This window comes from Saccopteryx leptura, chromosome 1 (genome assembly GCF_036850995.1).
Source record: "Saccopteryx leptura isolate mSacLep1 chromosome 1, mSacLep1_pri_phased_curated, whole genome shotgun sequence".
NCBI classification, from domain to species: Eukaryota; Metazoa; Chordata; class Mammalia; order Chiroptera; family Emballonuridae; genus Saccopteryx; species Saccopteryx leptura.
Window position 1 is genome coordinate 381,519,762 of NC_089503.1, and position 24,002 is coordinate 381,543,763.

Here is a 24,002-nt window from a genome sequence, read left to right on the forward strand (position 1 = left end):
GGGATCCACCCAGCATGCCCACCAGGGGGCGATGCTCTGCCCCTCTGGGGTGTCGCTCTGTTGCATCCAGAGCCACTCTAGTGCCTGAGGCAGAGGCCACAGAGCCATCCTCAGCGCCCGGGCCATCTTTGCTCCAATGGAGCCTCAGCTGCGGGAGGGGAAGAGAGAGACAGAGAGGAAGGAGAGGGGGAGGGGTGGAGAAGCAGATGGGCGCTTCTCCTGTGTGCCCTGGCCGGGAATCGAACCCGGGACTCCTGCACGCCAGGCCGACGCTCTACCGCTGAGCCAACCGGCCAGGGCCTCTGGGACTTGTTTTTTTTTTTTTTTTTTGTATTTTTCTGAAGCTGGAAACGGGGAGAGACAGTCAGATAGACTCCTGCATGCGCCTGACCAGGATCCACCCGGCACGCCCACCAGGGGCGACGCTCTGCCCCTCCGGGGGCGTCGCTCTGCCGCAACCAGAGCCACTCTAGCGCCTGGGGCAGAGGCCAAGGAGCCATCCCCAGCGCCCGGGCCATCTTTGCTCCAATGGAGCCTTGGCTGCGGGAGGGGAAGAGAGAGACAGAGAGGAAGGACGGGGGGGTGGAGAAGCAAATGGGCGCTTCTCCTATGTGCCCTGGCCGGGAATCGAACCCGGGTCCCCCGCACGTCAGGCCGACGCTCTACCGCTGAGCCAACCGGCCAGGGCTGGGACTTGGTTTTAAAGTTGTGTTTTTTGTAAACTTTCAACAAGATTAGAGGACTCCCCATGAAGAATGGCAAAGTAGGTTTCTTTTAACACATAGTTTTCAGAGAAGAGTAAACATTCCCAAGAAGTGAAGAAAAAGTCCCTGTTTTGGAGGCAGGATTTGAGTCAGTGTATCTTTCGCTCAAAAAACGAATGCATTTTCTTGGGCTCCTCGTTGTATGCATGCTGCGGGTAAGGAAGCTAACTTGAGTGCGTCGGTTTTCCTGTTGGAGAGCTCCTTTCGGAATTTCTTTTGAGACTGCAGCTCTCCCTACAGTTGATTATGGAACTCAGGAATTCCTGAACGAGGAGGCCAGCTGCTGAGCTAGTGGGCAAGAGAGTACAAAGCCATCTGGGCCTCTAGGCTCCTTTATACGAGCTGGGGCCTTCCGCGCAGGGAACAGACAAGGGTGAGCTGTGGCACTGCGAGTAGGAACCTGGGAGTGAATGGAAGTGTTGGGGGAGACTTTCCGGGACCTTCAGCATGGCTCCTGCAGTGAATAAGATAACACTAATGGAGTAAAGCTTCATTGACTTTTCTTTTTGGAAGATCAAGAAGCGTGAAGGACAGCTAAATGTTGGAGGTCAAGAAAAGAAAAGGAAAAAACCAAACAAATTTGGACACAGACTTATTTGTTTATTGCATAGTCATTTTATAATCCTGTTTATGTTGGGAATGGTCAGTACTTAAAACAGGCCTTGGTTGAGTAGTTAAAATTCTCTTAGTGGAGAGTTAGGTTTATGTAAATTTAAATTGCACCCCACACTGCCTAGCAGTGATTGCTTTGACCTTTCATAGCATTTATAGATTGAATCACCCAATTTAGCCATTAATTATATAATATATCTTATATGCCTCTAATTATTTTGTGGTTTCTGGACCTTGTGGCATGTTTTTTTGATAGTAGTTGCATATAAGAGAGCTTGTTGAATCTCTGTAGTCTGCTAACATCTCTGAATGCAGGTGCCTGGATAATAATTGATTTTTCTGGAAAAATCCCTTTAACACTGCTATCCTCTTCTTCAGTGTGAGGAGATACCGGGAAATAAGAAGATTTTATAATATGTCTTTCCACAGAAAACATGCTTAAAGAAAACTGTACGCACAAGACCCGTGGTTAATAAAATTGTCAGATCTTTCTCAGTGATCATATGATCGTATACACAGTACAAGTTCCCCAGATCACCGTTTCTCCTGTGGATACGGGGTTCGCTCAGGAGAGGGGGGACCAGAAGTGACACCGGATTGCTTGTCTGCTGCCAGAAATTCTGGGCAGAGTGCCAGGCTTGTTCACCTTCTGAAAATTCATCTCCCAGTATGAAAATAGAGGTCTGGATCCCTGCGAGGGATGTGGTGCTGGGAGCACTCAGACTTTCTTAGGCCCCAAGTGCATTACTGATGTGAGGACAGGTGGGGGGACCAAGTATGGTGGACCGGGGGCTTTGACCTCGTGGGAGAGCTATGATATTTGCTTTAGCGGCCTTACTTCATTATATTTCAAACGATAATTCCCTAAGTTAATAATTGTTCTTTCAAATAATGCAGGTCATATACGCACATGAATACGGTCTGCCCAATAGGAAGCTGTAGGTTTAATTTCTAGTAGTCGTAGGAATTCTGTGCACAGGAGGAAGCTATTAGGATGTAACAGCTGTTTTAGTTCATTTCACCCTGCAAAAGAAATGTGATACAGACTGAAATGATCAGTAATTATGTATTTTGAAAGCTAAACCTCCAGTCATAGAAGGAGCTAATTTACACATTAGATACTGATAAAGCTACAGTGTGCCGTGAGTTTCAAAGTTAGTGTTATCTCCTGCCTAAGACTATGAAAGGGAATCTGTGCCAGGAGACATTTCCCCTCTGAAATCTCCCGCATTGCCTATTGTGATTTTGAAGTTGAAATCAACAGTTATGAAGAACTGCTTGATATTTTTCTAAAGAAAAATAAAATTAGAAGGACCGTTAAAGGAAGTAGGATTTAGAAAGATTTTATTTCATTTCTGTTGATCAGTGCATACCATCTGCCTTCCGTGGAATGTTGTAGAAGCATGCGTTGCATTTCCCAGTTCTGAGCAGATGCTGTGCATGGTTTGTTGAGATTATGTGCATTCTGGATGTGTGTGTGTGTGTATATACCTACAGAGCTTAAACCACACTTGAAGTGCAAAAACAGATAATGAGTCTCCGTTTCTGGCTGGTTTGCATATTCATTCAGCTCTTGTACACAAAACAAAGACTACAATGACACTGATTTTCTTTTCTACTTTAAAATCGGCACTAACCAGCTGTCAACAAATATTTTGATTAAACACTTTTCTTTATTGGGGAACTTTAGGGCACATTCTTTGTATAAACATATTGTTTTCTTTGATTTCAAGGGACAAATTTTCGGTATGATTCATGAATGCATCACACCGATAAACTGTCATGCACAAAAATACATTTTTCTCTGTAAACTTCCTTTTTACTGTTGATTTCTCCAGGGCAAAAATATGACTCAGAACAGGATATTCCAAGTCAAGATATTTGCCTGAAATAAAGGTGGTAAATAAATATATAAGCCTACTTTAAGTAAACTTTAAAAATTATAGACTCATAAATTGGAGTTTTCTAAGAGATTTTTAAAGAAGATTTAACAGTTCTCCTACTACCTTTAAAATATGATTTGGCTGCAGAAATTTTATTAGTATTTTGACATGTATCCACGTAGTCTTTCTTCTGTGTGTAAGCATACATAAGCTTGTTATTTACAAGGCTGGTGTTATATGGCACAAGCTACATTGAAACCTTGCACATACATTTATATCCATGTGGGTGTTCCATGTCAGTACAGAGATCTGCTGTATCCTTTTTGACAATAGCACAGAAGTCCAACTTACTGTTTTTTGCCTAATTAGTTTCCTATTGAGGGACCTTTAAGGTGTTTCCAGTTTTGCTCTAGAACAGTGTAGTCTTTGCATACTTTCCTGATTATCTCTTCACATCAGCATTGTCAAAGGTATGATCATCTTAGAGTGTGCAACCTCTCGGTAAATGCCACACGTAACCATTCTGCTAGTTTATGTCCACCACATTATGTGGTGGTACCTGTTTCCCTGCATCCTTACCAGTAATGGGCATTATCTCTTTTTAATCTTCTGTCAAACCGACAAGCTAGCCGCAACCCCTCATTTGTTTTATTGTGCAGATTCTTTTTCATTTGTAGAGGTAACTGTATCTGCTTGTTGATAAGTGTCCGTATTTCATAGAGAAGATGAAATTTGAGTTGGCTTGAAAGGAATGGTTGAAGTTTGTTTGGGTAATTTTGGAGTCTGTTTCCCATGAAGTCCTCTAAGAAAGTGGTTCTCGGCCCTGGCCGGTTGGCTCAGCGGTAGAGCGTCGGCCTAGCGTGCGGAGGACCCGGGTTCGATTCCCGGCCAGGGCACACAGGAGAAGCGCCCATTTGCTTCTCCACCCCTCCGCCGCACTTTCCTCTCTGTCTCTCTCTTCCCCTCCCGCAGCCAAGGCTCCATTGGAGCAAAGATGGCCCGGGCGCTGGGGATGGCTCTGTGGCCTCTGCCTCAGGCGCTAGAGTGGCTCTGGTCGCAACATGGCGACGCCCAGGATGGGCAGAGCATCGCCCCCTGGTGGGCAGAGCATCGCCCCTGGTGGGCGTGCTGGGTGGATCCCGGTCGGGCGCATGCGGGAGTCTGTCTGACTGTCTCTCCCTGTTTCCAGCTTCAGAAAAATGAAAGAAAAAAAAAAAAAAAAAAAGAAAGTGGTTCTCAATTGGGGCTGATTTTGCCCCCCCCCCCCACCGCCGGGGGTGGGGTGGGGGGCATTTGACCATGTCTGTAGATATATTTGGCAGTTACATCTGAGGGGCAGGGTGCTCCTGGCATCTCGTTACTACAAGTCAAGGCTCCTGCTAACATCCTACAATGTGCAGGACAGCCCCCGACGACAAAGATTTGTCTAGACCAAATGTCAGCGATGCCAACATTGAAAGTCCCTGTTAGGAGCAGGGGGCAGTAATTCCGTAGATGAAGAGGGCTTGAATTAGGATGTCTTTGCTAAAGATAAAGAGAATAGCTGGGAAAGACATTCAAAAGGAAAAACCAGCCAAGCTTGGCAACTGATTGGATATAGAGGGGAAAAAAGAAGTTGAGTCAAAGAGCTTAAATGTTTGGAACTTCAGTGGCAGAGAAGTGGCTTGACACCAGGGGACAGAGCTTGTGAGAACCAGCTTGATCCAGTTGTAGAATTATTACTTAAGAAATAGTGACACGCCTTGCTGTTTCTCCTGCTTTGCTTTTATACAGTAAGATTTTAATTTTAGACTTGATGCCAGGATTATGTTGGATTTTGGATACAAAATCTTGAACTGGTACCAAACATTTATTTGGTCACAAACCATTTTCTCTTTCTGAAATGTTCCTCTTTCATCTCTGCTACTGAAATCATGGCTATTTATTTAGGAAGGTGAAATGCCATTTTCTCTGGGAACTCTTGCTTGATCTCCCCAAATGAAATAAAGTTATTTTTGTTTTTTCTTTTTCGTTTACTCAACTTGATAGTACCATCAAGAGAGCCCGCTCTAGGACCAGCGCTGTGCTGGGTACCAGAGCTACAGCGGACAGCTTGAACCACACATCCCCTGCCTTGTGGAGTTCACAGCTTAGCAGGAGAGTCAGATACTGAACAAAATAATTACATGAAAGGGGAGAATTATAAGCTATGATCAATGGGAAGAAAGAAAAATGCAAGTGAGCATTAGTGGTGTAACTAAGGATACAGTTTGAACCCGGCGAGTTGGGGAGGTTTTTAGGGAAGTGATATTAAAGTAGAGACCTAAGTGACATTTAGGAGGTAAGTGGGCAAAGACAAAAGGGGCGAGCATTTGGAGCAGACAGACAGGAAAGCCTGGAGGGAAGAGAGAAAGTGGCCTGTTCAAGGAAAGGAGACCAGTGTGGCTGGAGAGTGGTGGTGTAGGGGAGACGTGGGTGACGGCCATGTTGTTCAGGACTGGCAGAGCCACATCCTAGTCTGTTGGGCCCTGGCCGGTTGGCTGAGTGGATAGAGCGTCGGCCTGGCATGTGGATGTCCCAGGTTCGATCCCTAGTGAGGGCACACAGGGGAAGCGATCATCTGCTTATCTTTCCCTCCCTCTCCCCCTTCTCTCTCTTTTCCTCTCATGGAGCCAGTGGCTCAGTTGATTTGAGCATTGGCCCCAGATGGGGGTTGCTGGGTGGATCCCGATTGGGGTGCCATGCGAGAGTCTGTCTCTCTATTTCCCCTCTTGGCACTTGAAAGAAAAAAGAAAATGCAGTCCCTGGGAACAGTGTTACCAAGGACGTGACATGATCTGACTTAAGTTAAAGACCTGCCTCCTTTGTGGGAGGTGGACTGAGGTGGTGGGAATGGGAGGGTGCAGACCAGCTGGGAGGCCTTGCTGTGCAGTTCAGGAGGTGGCCGTTATGTTACTTCTGAGGGTGGCAGCAGGGGACTTAGAAATGGTGGGTTTGAGGTGACTTCTTCAGCTGTGAGACTGCCAAGGAATGCTGTTACATATAAGCTCCGAGTGGAAAAAGGAGGAAGGGGCTGGATTAGAGGGTGATATTTGAAGCCAGGGGAGTTGATTAGATTCCAGAGAAATAGAATGCAGTAGAGCATAGAAGGAGGAGAAAACAGGCTTAGAATTGAGTCTGGGGTGCTCCAGAATTTGATCAGGCAGGAGAGGAGGAGCCAACAAAGGAAATGGGGAAGGAGTGGTCATGGAGAAGGAGGGAAAAGGGTGGTTTCAGGGAGGGCAGGGCGGGCAGGTGGGGAGGGAGACGTGTCCCTTGGCTTTGCTGTGGCAACGCGGAGGGCACGGTTCACCTTGGCAGTAGCAGTTTTACTGATGTGGCAGGTGTGGAAGCCAGATTATAGCTGGTTAATAAATGTTTACTGTATGATAAGATGAAAAGTGCATAGTGCATATACCCACTGAGGCAGCAGTGTCCTTTTCTTACTTCTGATAAAATTCACTCACAGGAGACATGTAAGAATACTTATTGCAGCGCTGTCCACAGAATCAAAAAACTGTGAAGTACTCCTGTGCCCGTCCATACTGGAATTCACTAAAATGAAAAAGAATAAATTGTATCCATGTGAATTGACTGAGAAGGATATCTATGAAAAAACAGTTAGATGAAATACATATGATGTAGAGAGTGTGTGTCTATTGACAAAAGAAACATTTTATATATGTGTATGTTCATGTTTGTAAGGATTTATATTAGCACAGAAAATGGTGTAGAAGGATACACTTTAGTAAGCCTTGATACTGATTACTCCAGGAAAGTGAAGATGGGGTGAGGAACGTAGAAAGGTAGAATTTGACTTTATCTTTTTTTTATACTTGCTATACCATTTTTTTTTAATTATGAAGGGGCTTTGAACTTTAAAGAAGCTCTGAGAGGTGAGGAAATGGAGCAAGAATTGGTCACTTTGCAGTGAAGGAGATGTAGGATGCTGGATGGGAGCTGGCAGTGGGCAGGGGTGGGAGGCACCGGGGTGAAAAGGGGCCAGGAGAAGGGGAGCCAGTCGGAAAGACAGTGGAAGGAGAGGGGAGAAGGGATAGATCCGGTTCCAGACTGCGCGGGCCAGTGGGGTGTCTAGGCTCCCTGTAGGGTGAGTGCGGGGCTCCCTGCGCGGCTCCCTGTAGGATGGGTGCGGGGCTCCCTGCGCGGCTCCCTGTAGGGTGGGTGCGGGGCTCCCTGCGCGGCTCCCTGTAGGGTGGGTGGCGGCTCCCTGCGCGGCTCCCTGTAGGGTGGGTGGCGGCTCCCTGCGCGGCTCCCTGTAGGGTGGGTGCGCGGCTCCCTGTAGGGTGGGTGGCGGCTCCCTGAGCGGCTCCCTGTAGGGTGGGTGCGCCGCTCCCTGTAGGGAGGGTGCGTGGCTCCCTGTGCGGCTCCCTGGAGGATGGGTGCGCGGCTCCCTGTAGGGTGGGTGGCGGCTCCCTGTAGGGTGTAGGGAACAGGAGCATCAGCTGAGCGGGAGAGGGAGGTGGGAGGTGTGGGCACAGGGGAGAGCAGGAGGGAAGAGTGGTGGAGGACAGTGGGAGAGGAGACTGGCCAGGGAAACTGGCAGGCCCAGCAGGGCCACTGTGTGTGAGGTTGGGAGGCAGGGTCTGCCCACGATGACTCCGTGGGCATTGTGCGGTTTTCTCTGGGGAAATGTGGTTGCTGTTCATAGAAGTAAGTAGTAAGGGCTCTGGCAGAGTTAGTCCAGTGCAGTAGAAGGTAGGAGGAGCAAGAAAGTGGAGAGTATTTATTAGGACCCAAAAGAAAAGTCTAGAGATAACTGCTGCTGGGGTAATAATCATAATTGTTCGCATGCAGATACTGTTTTCTACTTTCTGTGTTTGTTCTGTGTTGACACCGCCGTTTGACGACACTACCAGTTTTAAATGATTATAAAGAACAGCTTTTTGACCTATTAACTATGAACAAGATGTTGCTATTTTCTGGCTTTCTTATCGCTCTTATAAACAGATCCCAGGGCTTTTGTTTAAATATAAAACTCATGTAAACCTATGTGTGTGCCCAGAATCTGGAAAGAAAGAAACTAAGAAAAGCAGTAGCTTGAATTGAAACTGAGGATGCGGCCCGGGTGGTGCTTACTGCCACTGTGCACATCGCGGAGGATGGCGCATTGTTTGTGAACCGAACTTTCCAGTTGCTTGGTCAATTGAGAGATTACTTTGAACATTGTCAGTGAACAGTACTCATTATTTGACTATTACCCCATTGATTTTATCAGTTTGTTATTTATCTTGTCATCTTAGAGAAGACATGACCAATAGATACGACATCTTTGGAATAGACCTAAGGAATATGTTTTATTGCTGTCATAATGTGTTTTGAAATATACCCTACAGAATCTAGGTCTGAAAAACACTGACCCACATATTGATCTTTGGAGGGTGTGTGTGTGTGTGTGTGTGTGTGTTTAATATAAATTATCTTATTTTTTAGATGGTGTTCTCTGTGGAGTGTTGGTAATAAGGATGGATGCCATCTGTGTACTAGGTCCTTTTACATTTTTTTTTTTTTTTTTTTTTTTTTTTTTAGTTCTTACCACTCTTGGAGATTGCTCTGATTATTCTCATTTTACAGAACCTCAGAAAGGTTAAGTACTTTTCCCAGGCTCTCAAAACCAGAAAGGTCTAGGATTCTTAATCCAGATATGGCCAGTTTCGAAGACAGGTGTAACATACAGTGTCACTGAGCATACAGTTTCACATATTTAAATTGCTTCTTTCCTTTCATTTATAAGGCTTAGCAGATACATGCTTGGGTCTGGGACCTTATTGTTTAGGGGAGCTTTTTTAATAATCCTAGCTTTATTAAGGGATTCTGACAAAGCCCTCAAATGATATCCTAATATCTTGTTTTTATAGCTAAGTAGAGCCTCGTGAGAGACTTTTGGAGGCTTGTATACTCTGATGCCTGGAAGGAGGAAAGTTATTGTTTATTAGCTAAGATATGGTTTATAGCACAGGTAATGCCCACAATTTCCTAGAAACATTAAGTATTTCATTTGGCCTTTCCTGGGAGCTAAGCATTGTTGTCTAGATATTGTATTTCACAAATGAGGAAAGTGAGACTTACCATAATGAATTTATAATCACACAGCTAGAACACATCTGGGAATGAAGCCCAGGTCTGCACGACTCTAAAGGTCTTTTTAACACAGAATGCTGTCTTTTCTATCTCTGTTTAAATCATCTATGGCATTATCTTTGTTTTCTTGTGAGGCTTCAAAGATTAAAAAAAAGTGTATTCTGGACTTCAGGATTCTGAAGTAGTAGCTTTTACTGCACAGTAGTCAACACGCACGTGCGTACACACACATCCACTTTATAGGACAAGGATAATATCCATATGCTACATATTTTTTTAATCTTCTAAAAGCACTTTGTACTCTCGGTAGATCCAGATCCTGGCAGCTGTCAGATGTACATTTGGATACTTAAGTCAAGATTTAAATTTTACTGCTATGGTTAGTGAATGGTGCCAGATTAAAATAATTTCCATTATTAAGTTAAGATGCATGCTAGGTATCATTTTATTCAGTCTGTTTATACTATGGTGGTAGGACAAGCAGACGGGCAATATTAAATGCAGACTGTCAAGTTGTGCTTCTGCGATGCGCTTCCAGTCCCCTGAGAGACTTTTCTGGTTCCTGAAGACAGAAGCATTTCTGTGATGGCTGTGGTCTTTCGAGTATGGGTGCCCTTGTTATCTGCATATTCCTTATCTCGTGCCTTGCAGTTGCAAAAGTTGCATCGGGAGACAGAAGTCATCATAACATAAAAATGTTCACTGATGAACTGTCCACGTGTAAAATTAGTTCCCAGTCAGACATCCATCCCTGATGAATACCATCGCTGCCTGCCCTGTTAGTTACACTGTTGCACTGATTGTTGGGGAGATGTAAAATCATTGTACTCAATTGCAAAGTCAAATGGCAGAGTTTGCAAAAATATAGGAAATCAAAATTTAATGGGATCAAGACAAGTGATTTTGAAGAACCGCCAGACTTGCTTGCAAAGCCTTTGGCAGATGAAATTCCGGCAGCACCAGACCAGTGAGCAATTGAAGAAGAGCAAATCCATGTTTGGACTTTCAAGAGAAGAATCTGGAAATTAAGGGAAATTTGGTGATGTCCAAGTCTTTTTGGAAAGATCTCTGTTACCGTAATTGTGCTGAGAAAGCCAGTTGGGAGATGTTAGAAAAACTATACCAAACGTTATCTAACAGTTGTTTACGACTGCTGCTACTATTATTTGGGTTGTTAGCACATAGTTGTACTTATAATGTAAGTTTTGTCAAATAATAGATATACTATATGTTTGATTTCTCAATTTTTTAACTTAATGAAATGTTTGTTTTCCACATTCAGTATGAAATTTTGGTCCCTGTTTTAAGCGAATTGACTTTAAATGTCCTGTGTCAGATAACTGTTGTCCTGGAATAATGCATCCTTTTTTTTTTTTTTTTAATTCAGTGAGAGGAGGGGAGACAGAGACAGGTTCCCACATGTGCCCCGACCAGGATCCACCTCACAAGCCCACTAGGGGGCGATGTTCTGCCCATCTGGGGCGTTGGTCTATTGCTCAGCAACCGAGTTGTTCTTAGCACCTGAGGCGGTGGCCATGGAGCCATCCTCAGTGCCTGGGGCCAACTCGCTCCAATCAAGCCATGGCTGCAAGGGAGGAAGAGAAAGGTGGGGGAGGGGTGGAGAAGCAGATGGTCACTTCTCCTGTGTGCCCTGACTGGGAATCTAACCCAGGACATTCACACACTGGGCTGACGCTCTACCACTGAGTCAACCTGCCAGGACCTAATGAGCCCTGTGTGTGAGTCTCCATGTCGGTCCCCTCCAGCATGTCTATAATGAGCAGCAGCGCACTCTGGCACAGTGCGCTGGGGGGGGCACCTTACTCTGAGAAAAACCGTTTTTTAACTGGTGAGGCAGAGAAACAGAACATTGATGAGCCATATCTCTTCTAGAATAGCTAACCAGCAGAGTCTACGTCTGTCTTGAAGAAAGGACTTCAGGTCACTCATTAAATCAAAGGAATGACATAAAGAAAGACTTCCATTTGGGGGGTTGGTGAGGGGAACGCAGTAGTTTCATTTTTGAAGTCTTGGTTTCTCTTCAGTAGCATTGCCCATAGCTTTAATGTTACTCAGACTCCCAGACGAGTGTATTTTGGAGCTTCCTAACCCATTTGAAAAGAAAACGTGTTTGTAACTTGACCAGCTTGATGGGGTCTGCTGGTAGACTTGGCGGGCTCAGCTGCAGCGGGAGTGGAGCCTGATGTGCCCTGGCTACGTTCCACACGGCCACGTCCCGACACCCAGTCTTTCTGGAGATGGTGTCCTGCTCAGATTTTTTTTTTTTTAAGTCATGGAGTCAGTAGAATAATACCCCACAGTAGTGTCAGTTTTAGAGTATTTCCTGGGTTCTGAAATATGTATAAACAACATACATTATTTGAAACTGCAGTGCTTAGTCAATTTTCTGGTAACTTCCAACAACATGCAAACCCCCGTTCAAAGCAAAAGCAGATGGTTTTTTTGAGACCTGCAAAGTGTTATGCACCTTACAGCCATTCTCTAAATGGGGCTCCTTCATTATGGCTCCAGTTTACATTGCTGCTTCCTTTGAATTCAGGCCAGGATATTTATCTGTGCAGTTTAAGTAGCAACACTTAAGTTAAGTCCTTGGTTTAAAGTAGCTGGCATTTCAATTTATTTTTTTATTGGAAAAGTTTTTCCCTTTGGGAGGGGTTGAATTAATCATTGTGCGGTTCAGATAAGTCCCTTGATCTGGGGACTAAACATTGCAGGATTTGGAGTTGTCTATAGTACCCGTGTGAGGGACATGACATGAATCTCTTAGTAGTTGAGAGACTGCTTTTCACTGAAAAGTATGATGTTTCTGCCTCCTTCTTCTACATTTCATGGCCATCCATGTACCTTGTGTATCATGCTAACTATAAATCTTAATTTATATTCGCCTAAGGATTTTACTCTTAGATTTCACCTTCTTAGAGCTGTAAAAATTCAATGCCATATGGTTTATTTTTATTAATACAATTAGGAATGCATTTTCTTTAAACTATACCATCTGTTTGTTATTGGAGGAAAACAGGTAAATACAGTAATTCCCCTTTATCCAGAGAGGGTTACACTCCAAGACTCCCGGTGGATGCCTGAAACTGTGGCTAGTACCAAACCCTAATATACTGTTTTTTCCTATCCATACATACCTATGATAAAGTTCAGTTTATACATTAGGCACAGTAAGAGATGAACAACAATCACTAATAATAAAATAGAACAGTCATAACAGTATACCGTAGTAAAAGTTATGGGAATGTGACCTTCCTCTTTCAAAATGTCGTATTGTGCGGTGCTCCCCCGTCCTCTCGGGGTGATGTAGATGATACAGGCCTATGTGATGAGATGAGGAGAGGGGAATGACGTAGGCGTTGCGGCCTACCATTGACCTGCCCGCATGTCAGAAGTAGGATCATCCTCTCTGGGTGGTCCTGGATCACTGAGCTGTGATGATACTGGTAGTTGGATGTTAGGAGCAGGTGGTATTGATGGTTGTGGGAATGCTCCATAGTTGAAGGGTTTGGTTTTTTTTACTCCTGAATCTTTCTGGAAGAACGGTGTAATTGGAAATTGTCTCTTTCTAACTCATCAAAGTGTTGCTGCAGAGGCTTGTAATGTAAACCTTCACTAATCACATGAGTGACTTGAATGCTGTGTCCCATTCAAGGATCATATTCCATAAATTATGGAAAATAGGAGTTACTTGAATACAAGCTCTGCAGTACCGTGGCCATCAGTCTGATAACCCAGATGACCAGTAAGTGGCTAGCGGGCGAGTATTGTGCACGCATGGACACGCTGGACAAGGGATGCTTCATGTCCAGCTGGGGCGGCGGTCGGGGACGGAGCGGGTCAGTGTAAGGTTTTATCAAGCTGTTCAGAATGGCACACCACTTAAAACTTATGAATTGCTTATTTCTGGAATTATTCATTTAATATTTTTGGACCAAAGTTGACTGTGGGTAACTGAAACTGGAAGCAAAATTCAGATGACATGGAGATCGTTGGACATTGAGATACTTGTTTTTTTAATCACCATTCAATTAGCTAATAAATATAAATCTGTTAGGTTGGTTTGTTTAGAGAATACTTAGGAAATTTTAAAATGTGTGTGTTGAATCCATAGCTCCTTCAGGGCAGACGTTAGCCATCTTTTTGGCCAGCGTGTACCTTGCACTATGTCACATACACAGTAAAATTTCAGAAAATGTGATGAAGTTCTCTAACAATGATGTTCTATGTTATAAAACTACAGAAGTATATTATCAGATAGGAATTACATTTAGCAGACTGGATAATTGATGGTTTCTCCTTCCTGGTAGCCTGCCTGGCCCAGATTTGGCATTCAGTGACTGTTTCTTGACTTAGCTAATTAATTGATTGATTATTATGGGAATTTAGTCTGTTGACTAAATGAGGTTTAAGAACAGTCATGTAACCTTTATTATAATAATGTATTTTAATAATGCTTCAAGAGCAGAATTTGTAAAAAGCTTTCTTTGTGGTAAGCTTATAGTATTTAAAAGGGTGACCCAGTCTCAAAAACATAACTTATTTTTTTCTTGTATTTATTATTTAAACCTCTGTCAGGTTTTGCTTTTTTGTTCTTCCAATCATTGAAGCTTGTAGGTAGTGTTTCTGTCTACATCTGTTTTGAAATGAGCCTCCAGCGACCCAGTTTATATTTGTATAACCCAGGGGTCACTTGGAGTCCTCCAGCCTTGCAGTCTAGGGAAGAGTGCCTCAACCCCCCCCCCCCCCAGTTCCATGGTCGTGGGGAGTCTAGCCCTTCTCCCATGCTATCTGAGAAGTCCCCGGACTGACTTCTTGACAGCGTCCTTGGCTCTGACCGGCTCTGTCCTTGTGTGCTGGCTGAGTCTGTGCTGCACCACGTGGTCCCAGGTGCGCAGCTGTTCCGGTTCCTCCAGAGAAATCCTCTCCGACAGGGGCGCTGGTGACCGATGTAGACCTTTCTGTGGTTTCCGCTGGGAGAGATAAGGAAAGGTGTAACATCCTTCATTCCATTATTAATGCCTTTAAAAACCTGTATCGGGCATTATTTATTCAGTGAAACATACTTAATGAGTCAGGCATTGTGCCGGGCCCTAGGTAGTCAAGGATGAGCGAAAGGCCGACAGGTCCCCATTTCCAGAGCGTATAGACCAGTGGGGAGCCAGGTAATCAAGCCGGCGCGCAGATTGTGTAAACTTCTAACTGTGATAAGTGCTGTGAACAGGACCACACGGTACTTGAGAGCATTTACTGGAGAGTTTTGACCTTACCGGGAATGGGAGTGGGTGAAGATGAAGAGGAATTGTCTGTCCGAGGAGAGTAAGGGGTGGAGCAGTAAGAGCTGAGAGGCAGAGGCAAGTTTCTAGAATGCAGTGCTGTGCTCTTTTTTTTGGACACTTTCATCTTTTAGTGCCCAGTCCTGTTGGCTTTAGTGCCCAGTCCTGTTGGCTTTAGTGCCCAGTCCTGTTGGCTTTAGTGCCCAGTCCTGTTGGCTTTAGTGCCCAGTCTTGTTGGCTTTAGTGCCCAGTCTTGTTGGCTTTAGTGCCCAGTCTTGTCGGCTCTCTTCTCCAGGATTTCCCCTGAGCTTCCACGTCCTCCTTCCTCTGGTAGGCAGCGCGCTTCCACTGCTCTCCAGGTCAGACCCCAAAATTAATTTTTATAAAACACACCGTGTTCTTGCCAAGATTTCACCCCCAGATTAAGAAAACTATTCTAAACCACACACCGGCAACATCATTCATTTTATCATTCATTCATTCATTCATTCAGCGAATATTTATTGGGCACTTGTTCTCTGCACTTTGCCTCCTAGGAGCTGTGGATACAGTCCCTGAGGATTTTATAGTCCAGTTGGGGGAGCGCTCATTTAAATTCCTTACAAGACAGTGGGGGCTTCTGAAAAGCAAGAATTTCTTTTCTGACCTATGAAGTAGTTACAGATGTATATCATGGATGCATCAGAATGAAACACCAAAAAATGTGACTTTCAACCTAAAATCAAATTAAAATATTGAAAGTTGCATGTGGCTTATTTTCCATACTGTTAAATCACCAAATTAAGTACTATATAAGTCTCTAAAAAATGTATTTTTGTATAAATAGAATTATTTTAAAGCAAACTTGCCTATTGTTGCTGTTGTTACTGTTGTTTCATCATTTCTGCCCAACTGGATTCTAAAGGCAATAACATCAGATGTGTGGGTGATTTTGTCATAATTGGAAGAGTTTTTTCCATTCTTGCTTTCTCTGGTCTCTATGCTAGTAAATTCTCATTTTGTTTGGTGGTATGTATCTTTAGAGACAGGTGGGCTGTGTCAGAATCATTAACTTTCTGTAACCAGAAGACGCATTTCCTTGGTAGGACTGGGGAGCTTTCTCAGAGAGGTCATTAGGTCTGCCTGGGGGGGACGAGGAAGCCTCTTCAGCAGGAAAACGGACACTGAGAAGACTGAACCAGTAAACAGTCCTTTGTTGAATGTTTTCCACGTTCCCAGTATTAAGAACAGCCTAGAAATCCATGGAGCCGGCACGTCCTCCTCGCAGCTACGCATCCTTAGATATTTTAGGTTGTACCCTTCGCCGAACGGAAGGTCTTCCCATTGTCTCTGTTTTATCGAGGGTGGAAGGAGGATCACCTCTTGGTTCTTCTGCTGGACAGTGTCTCCCATTGTCTGCAGTCTTGTTAAAAAGACTTTTGCCCTTGACCTTCTAGAGAGGTCATGTGTCCCAGCCCTTGATTAATATTAAGGACTGAGGTACAAGGTCTGCCCGGCCTTTTCTTCTCAGACATGCGGAGTGTCTGCCTGAAAATGCTAGAATATGATCTTGGGTGAAAATTATAGTCCTCTTACTTACCGCTCATGATCAGTCTGACTTTCAGATGGACCGACCTCAGTGTGGCGACGCTGTTGGTTTCTTGCCCCTTCATTTCCAACACACTTTGTATCTAGTGGCTTTTTCTAATATATTAACAAGATGCTAATCGAAGTGATCAGCATCTAGGACATTGGCCGTACCCACTAGTGAATAAGGTTAGTGGATATTGAATCTGTAGTCTTCTGTCTTTTGTGTCCTCTACGTGGGGTGCCCGCCCTGCCGTGCTGCTCTCCCTCTGGAGGGTGTCTGCGCCGTGAGGTGTTCTGCCATCCCGTTCCCCCCCCCCCCCCGGCGCCTTTTACAGGCCCTCCTTCCATCCAGACGGCGTGGAAAGTGGGGCCGGAGCACTTCCCGCATCACAGGCATTCATCTTATGACCACCTCCTTCTCTCCTGTCTCTCTGTACGTGAGTTCAAAGTGTGCTGGACAAAGACTGCTTCAGCTTGCCGTCCTTGGGGTTGGCTGAAAACAGGAAAATCCCAAGGTGTAGAATTGGGCTTAAGGAAAGACATAGGCCCTTGACTAGACCCTGACCCCGAGGCAGACGCTCTCGTCCAGCATCCCGGACCCCTGCACTATGGTATTTGGATGCTGAATTAGCTAATGAGAGGGAGATACTTCAGTTTTCATCTAGCTCTTGATTGCTTACGTTTTTTAAAAATTTTATTGAATTTATTAAGGTGACATTGATTAATAGAATTATACAGGCTTCAGTTACACAATTCTACAATATTCTCATTTTGTTTTAAAATGTAAATATATATGGAGAGAATGGTAAATCAAAGAGCAGAATTCCTGTTTTCAGGCATAGCACTATCAAAACTCATAGTAATTTCCACATTCTGGGTGTTCCTGAAGTCTACGTTCCTCCTGTCCACTCCCGACCCTCATCCTGCCTTCAGCATTGCCGGCCGGGTCTGGCTGTTCTCTGTGTCGCTGGCTGGCCTGTTCCCCAGCAGAAAGCCTCTTAGTGGTTCCTTACGTGTGTATCATGACACCCAAGACCCCTAGCACGAAGGCAATGTAGTGTAACAGTTAAGGATTCCAGAGTCAGTTTGCCGGGCTTTGTGTTCGCCCTTGATGTATTAGCTGAGTGACTGGTCAACTCCCTCAACTTCCTTGTTCTCGGTCTGCACACCTGTACCATGGAGGAAACGAGAGTGACTTCTTTGTAGAAGAATTGCTGTGATGGTTAAATTGTTTAAAAATAGTATCAAGGAATTAAAACAATGCCTAGCACATAGTAAATGCTTAGTTAAGTGTCAGACCCGCACTTACTGTTGTAGTCTCACTGCCTGCATTTTGAAACCTCAAGCCAGCCGCACCGAAGTGCTTGTCAGTTCCAGATGCGTACTGTATTGCTCTGACGTGCCCTATCTGTAACCGTGACATCTCCTGTGCCCTGAGTGACCTTCGCTGCGCCCGAGGCCAGGGCACTGCCTTTCCTCTGAAGATCCCCAGCCTGGTCTGAACAACCTCAGTACTGCAGGCGTTGGAGAGTCAGCCAAGTGCAGATTGCTCACAGTGCCTGTCTGAAGGGAGAGTATGTTCTAGTGGGCAGAGGCAAACTCTAAACAAAAGAAGTAAGTCCAGCAGGGAAGAGGGACTAGAATACTGTGGGGTGGTATTTGCAGGTTCACATGGGCGAGGCCTCATTATAAAGGTGACCTGAGTAGTGACCTAGCGAAGATGAGGGAACAAGCCCGCGGTCAGAGAGAGTCCTGGGCTGAAGGAGGAGTGGCTGGCCCTGTTGCAGGAACGTGCCTGGTGTGCCCTCCACAGGGAGCAGAGGGGAAGGAGTATGAGACAGTGTCAGAGAGGAAACGGGGCCAGATAGCGGGGGCTTGGATGGTGAGACGGGAAGTCAGTGGCGGTGGGGAGCGGACGGTCATGGGATCTGATGGCCAGCTGCTGGGGGAGGGTTGGTGGGAGAGAGGCAAGGCTAGCAAGAGTGATTTAGGCAAAAGACGGCAGTGGCTCAGAAGCAGGGAAGGCAGGGGAAACGCTCTAGATTCGGTTGCATTTTGAAGGCAGTGCTGGTGGTGTTGGCCAATATATGTGATAGAAAGGAACCAGGGGTGACAGCAGGGATTCGGCCTGAACGGCCGACAGGTGGAACTGCAGTTGTCTAAGACAGGAAGGAGGGCCGTGAAAAATAGGGTTTAGGGCAACTCAGTTTGAAGTTTTAGATTTGAGGTGCCTTTTAATTTTTTATTTATTGATTTTAGAGAGAGGAAAGGAGGAAAGAGAGAGAGAGAGAGAGACAGGAACACATCAGTCTGCTCCTCTGTGTGCTCTCACTAGGGATCGAACCGGCAACCTCCGCGCTCAGGGCGAGGCTGTAACGACCGAGCCATCCAGCCAGGGCCTGAGGTGCCTTTTAGATGTCCAACTGGAGATGTGGAAGATACAGTTGAACGTACAGGGGTGGGCACATGCAGGTTTACAGTTGTAGTACAAATAAATATTACAGTAACTAATAAGTAGAGCACAAGAATCAACTCTGTTTCTCATCCTCGCACCGCAGACCTTCTTTTGCCAACCACCGAGGATCTCAAGTCCGAGGGAGAGGTCTGGGCTGGGTGTGTAAATTTAGGAGTGATCAGCCATAGACGCTTCTTCAAGCTGTGAGACTGGCTGAGATCACGGTGGTAAGCGGGTGAGAACAGAGAAAGGACCCAGCACACAAGACCCAGAAGTTGCTGCTGGGGAGGTGGGAGCAAAGCCAGGCAAGGTGGAGTCCTGGAAGCCAGGAGCGGAGTGACCAACTGTGTGGTGCTGCCGAGACGCGGTGGTGGGTGGTGGGTGGTGGGTGAGGACCGACGATGGAGGGTTGGGTTTGGCAGCACAGAGATCCCGGATGCCCTTGTGAAGCAGTGTGAGAGGAGGTGGATGAGAGCCTAATTGGCGCAGGCTCAGGAGAGACGAGAAGATCCGGGAACAGCACGCATAGACCACAGTTTTGAGGTGCTTAACCGTGAAGGAAAGAAGTGGGGCAGTGGTTCCCTACTTCCTGGAGGCTTAGCTACCCGGTCCTTTCTGGAAACAGCTGTCAGGGAAGTTACTTTTTCAGAAACCTAGTTATTACCATTAAGCTTTCCCCCCTCTCCTGACAGCTGTCATTTTGGGTTGCTCCCTCACTGACAATGCCTAAGTTAGGACCTGCTGAAATCTTGCTTTCTTTCTGATCCTCAAATAAGATTCAAAAGTACTGAGCCAGCTTCTGTTTGGGGACAGAGATACTGTCCTCCAAAGCAGGTTCACAGGAGCATCAGTTTGGAGACACGACGTTTTCTAAGACTTGGGCCAGGCAATGCCATGTGCACAAGAGGAATAGCTAATATTGATCGAGTGCTACCTCCGTGCCAACACGGTCTGGGTGTTGTACATCGTTATCCGCTTCACCATAATAGCTACCAGGGATGAGGGAGCGTCCTAAGGAAAATCTTACAGATAAATAACGGATTTGCGACAACCCTCTTAGCATTCTGTTTTATCTTATCAACTTGGGTAGCTCATTGAAGTGCCCAGGGATGTTTTATGAATAACGAAGAAGCGCCAGGTACATTTCTTGAATTGGGCACAGAGGCTTTTAACTATTAAAAAATTTGAACTTTGTAGGCACATTTTAATTTTGAAAGAAGAGGGAAAATGACTTTTAAAAATGTGTTGGCAAAACGTGAAAAGATATCTCGAAAAGAAGAAAAAGACTCTAGCCTGACAAAAGAACGGGAAGAAATGATTACTGATGATTTCAATTTCCAGTAAGTTACGAAGCATACGTAATAGGCTTAGAAGAGCGATGATTCCTGTGGCATGCTTCATGCTGCCTTCACAGATAAGTGTGTCAATGAAAGGAAATGAATGTTTCAGCCTGGCAAATCTATACCATTTTGGTGGAGTGAAAATGAGTGGAATTGAAATAATTCTATTACTCCTTACTGAAAATAAAACATATAAATGTTTTTGATGTGTTTCTAGAGAATAGTGTACTTATAGATTTGCTGCAAAGAAACATAATACTGAATCAGAGGTAACTAAATGAGTATCAAAAATAAGAGTGTAATAGTGTTTTATATAATGTATGCTGTAAAATTTGTGGGTAGGAATTTTTTAGGTAATAGGAGGGGAGATAGTGAGGCAGACTCCTGCATATACCCCAACCTGGATCCAGCCAGCATCCCCATCTGGGGCTGATGCTTGAATACCGAGCTATTTTTAGCACTTGGGGCTGATGTACACTGACCAACTAAGCTATCCTCAGTGCCTGGGGCCATGCTCGAACCAATCGAGCCATTGGCTATGGGAAGGGAAGAGGGAGAGAGGAGAAGAGGGAGGGGAAGAAAAGTAGATGGTCGTTTCTCTTTTGTGTCCTGACAGGGAATTGAACCTAGGATGTCCATATGCCAGGCTGACACTCTATCCACTGAACCACCAGCCAGGGCCAGGAAATTTTTTTAAACTTCTTAAGCTTAGCAAATTTTTCACAATGGGAAAGTAACTTAATACATATAACAAAAATTTATTGAAAAACTACAGTGTCCCAGGTTATATTATTTCCTGCCATTAAGGAGCTTATATTCTATAGTAGGACACAGATAATAAATAATCACATTGTATCGTATCACTGAAAATGATATAAAGGCAGTGATGGAGAAGACATCCTGTGGAAATGGGGTTTAAGCTTAGACCTAGGAATGATAAGGAGGTGACCAGTTATGTTGTGGCCTCCTTCCCTGTACACACACACACACACACACACACACACACACACACTCTCACACTCTCTCTCTCTCTCTCTCTCTCTCTCTCTCTGTGTGTGTGTGTACAGACAGACAGGAAGGGAAAGAGATGAGAAGCATCAGCTTATAGTTGTGGCACTTTAGTTGTTCAATGACTGCTTCTCACATGTGCCTTGAGCGAGGGGCTCCAGCTGAGCCAATGACCCCATGCTCAAGCCTGTGACCATGGGCTCATGTCAGTGATCTCAGGCTCAAGCCAGGGAACCAGCGCTCAAACTGGTGAGCCTGCACTCAAGCCAGTGACCTTGGGGTTTTGAACCTGGAACCTCAGCATCCCAAGTCTGTGCTCTAACCACTGTGCCACTACTGGTCAGGCGCCACTGTATTTTTCTTTAGTCTTCACCTGCTAGTATAGTATATTGTTTACTAATTTATTTTGTTTATTGTCTGACCCTACTCAATCATAAACTCCTCGAGGACAGGGTTTTTTGACTGTTTGGTCCCAGCACCTTGAATAATTGTAATAAATATTTGTTGAATGATTGAGCTGTGTTATATGACATCCCAAGCTATAAGAGAGGCTAGCCTCTAGATTAGCAGAAATGAGAAAGGGGTTGAGAGTGAGTGAGTGCTGAGCCCATGTAAAGTGGCAAGAACTATTATAGCAGTACATTATTTATTTGACAATTATTTACAAAGTGCTGAACAACAGAGTTATAATGGCAAATAAGCCATTTGTGATTCCTGCTGTAGTAGAGCTTGCACTCTAGAAGGGTGATGTATATAATAGGTAAATAATTAAGCAAGATAATGTTAAATAGCAGTGGATTTCCGGGAGACAATAGGACAAGGGGATAGAAAATGGAGTGGGTTGTGGAGGGGAGACAACTTTATGTTCTGTGGGCGGGGAGGACTTTCTAGGTGACAGCTGAGCTGAAACCTGAAGGACAGGGAGGAACTGGCCATGTGGATTTGACAGAGACAGCGAGAGAGAGACAGATAGGGACGGTCAGGAAGGGAGAGAGATGAGAAGCATCATCAGTTTTTCATTGCGACACCTTAGTTGTTCGTTGATTGCTTTCTCATACGTGCCTTGACCGGGGGCGGGGGGCTACAGCAGAGTGAGTGACCCCTTGCTCAAGCCAGCGACCTTGGGCTCAAGCCAGTGACCCTGCGCTGAAGCTGGTGATCTCAGGGTTTTGAACCTGGGTCCTCTGTGTCCCAGTCTGGTGCTCTATCCACTGTACCACGGCCTAGTCAGGCCCGGCCATGTGGATATCTATGAGAAGAGCCTTCTTCCAAACTTGGGTCAATGAAGAGGAAGGACAGTAGCTGAAGCGTGGTAAGGGGAGTAGCCGGGGAGGAGTTGGATGGGTTAGATCATGCAGGGCCTTCTAGGCCATGGTTAGAGTCTAGATTTTTATTTTAACTCAGTGGTAACTCACTAGAAAGTTTAACCAGAGAAGTGATTTGATTTGATTCGCATTTTAATTGGGAACTTGTATCGGAAGAGGTTCCCGTACTCGTTTGCTTTCAGTGGCCATGTAGTGTGAAAGCCTGGAGCAGAGCAGGACAATACTGCATTGATAAATGGCAGCTGTCCTCTGGCCGGAGTGTTGGAGACGATGGTGAGGTGGCTGGCGAGCAAGCCAGAGGGCATAGGCCCTGTGCTAAGAGCTGCAGCTTCTCCCTAGTCCTGCCAAGTTTAGGCCAAATGGAATTATGTGCCCAGGATTGCCAGGTCTTTTAATTTTCCAAGAGAAGCCAGAGATCTAATTTGTTTGTTAAACTTTTCAATTTATATGATTAAGTGTTAGCAACTAATCCAAGTCGTTTGTGAAAATACTGTGGGCCAGACAGGCCAGCCTCGCATGTATGTCAGTATGTCAGGGTCCCATAAATGACACTTGGCCATCTCTGGCGGTGGAGATGCAGAGAAGCAGATGGGAGATGGGACCGAGCTGTGTTTTTTTTGTATTTTTCTGAAGTTGGAAACGGGGAGGCAGTCAGACACTCCCTCATGCGCCCGACCAGGATCTACCCGGCATGCCCACCAGGGGGCGATGCTCTGCCCACCTGGGGCTTTGCTCTGTTGCAACCAGAGCCATTCTAGCGCCTGAGGCAGAGGCCATGGAGCCATCCTCAGCACCCGGGCCAACCTTACTCCAGTGGAGCCTTGGCTGCAGGAGGGGAAGAGAGAGACAGAGAGGAAGGAGAGGGGGAGAGGTGGAGAAGCAGATGGGTGCTTCTCCTGTGTGCCCTGGCCGGGAATTGAACCCGGGACTCCTGCACACCAGGCCAATGCTCTACCACTTAGCAAACCAGCCAGGGCCCTGAGCTGTGTTTTGAAGGTAATGACTACAAACGTGATGAGTGGATGTGGGAGAGGCAGGAGGAGGGGTTAAAAGGAATTCCTCATCACTGACCCTGGACTTCTCGCCTGAACTCTGTGTGGATGGTGGTCCGTTGACTGAGACAGAGAAACCTGGGGAAGGGCGCACTGTGGGTGCGGTCAGACCAGGTGTTTACATTGAGACTTTTTAGGTTTGAGATGCTGGTGAGTCATCCAGACGGAGGTGTCCAGAGACAGCTGGCTGGAAGGGACTGTGTGCAAAGACAGGCCTGGCTGGAGAGGCAGGCTGGGAGTCCCCGGCGTTGCCGAGCTGAGGCTCAGGGAGTGAGTCCGCTCAGCCAGGGTGATGGGTCGCGGGAGCAGCTGGCAGGGTCTGTGCCAACCTGAGAGTCGTCACTGCGCTCTTCATGTTCTCTCTGCCCTCCCTTTCTCCGTACTCTCCCTGTATAAGTTTATGGATTAAACATGGAGTTAAATTTGTTTCCTACTTGAGAAAAGACTGCTCTTATCTTTTTAGTACGGGTGACTGTGATCCTAGGAACTTCAGGAATTCTAACCTCTATCACACACAACTAAAAGAAAAGGCTGGTTTTATAGCAGACGTGCTAGAGACAGAGCAGGAAAGCAGGGCTTT

At 45.6% G+C, this 24,002-nt stretch overlaps 1 protein-coding gene and 1 non-coding gene across 4 annotated transcripts in view; one reads left to right on the forward strand and one right to left on the reverse strand.

The window, feature by feature from the left end:
- BTBD9 (BTB domain containing 9) overlaps positions 1-24,002 on the forward strand; it is a 447,747-nt gene that overhangs the window by 80,375 nt on the left and 343,370 nt on the right. The gene's annotated exons all lie outside the window — the stretch shown is intronic.
- TRNAV-GAC (transfer RNA valine (anticodon GAC)) lies at positions 613-688 on the reverse strand. Its single transcript has one exon. It is a non-coding gene; the product is annotated as a tRNA-Val (tRNA).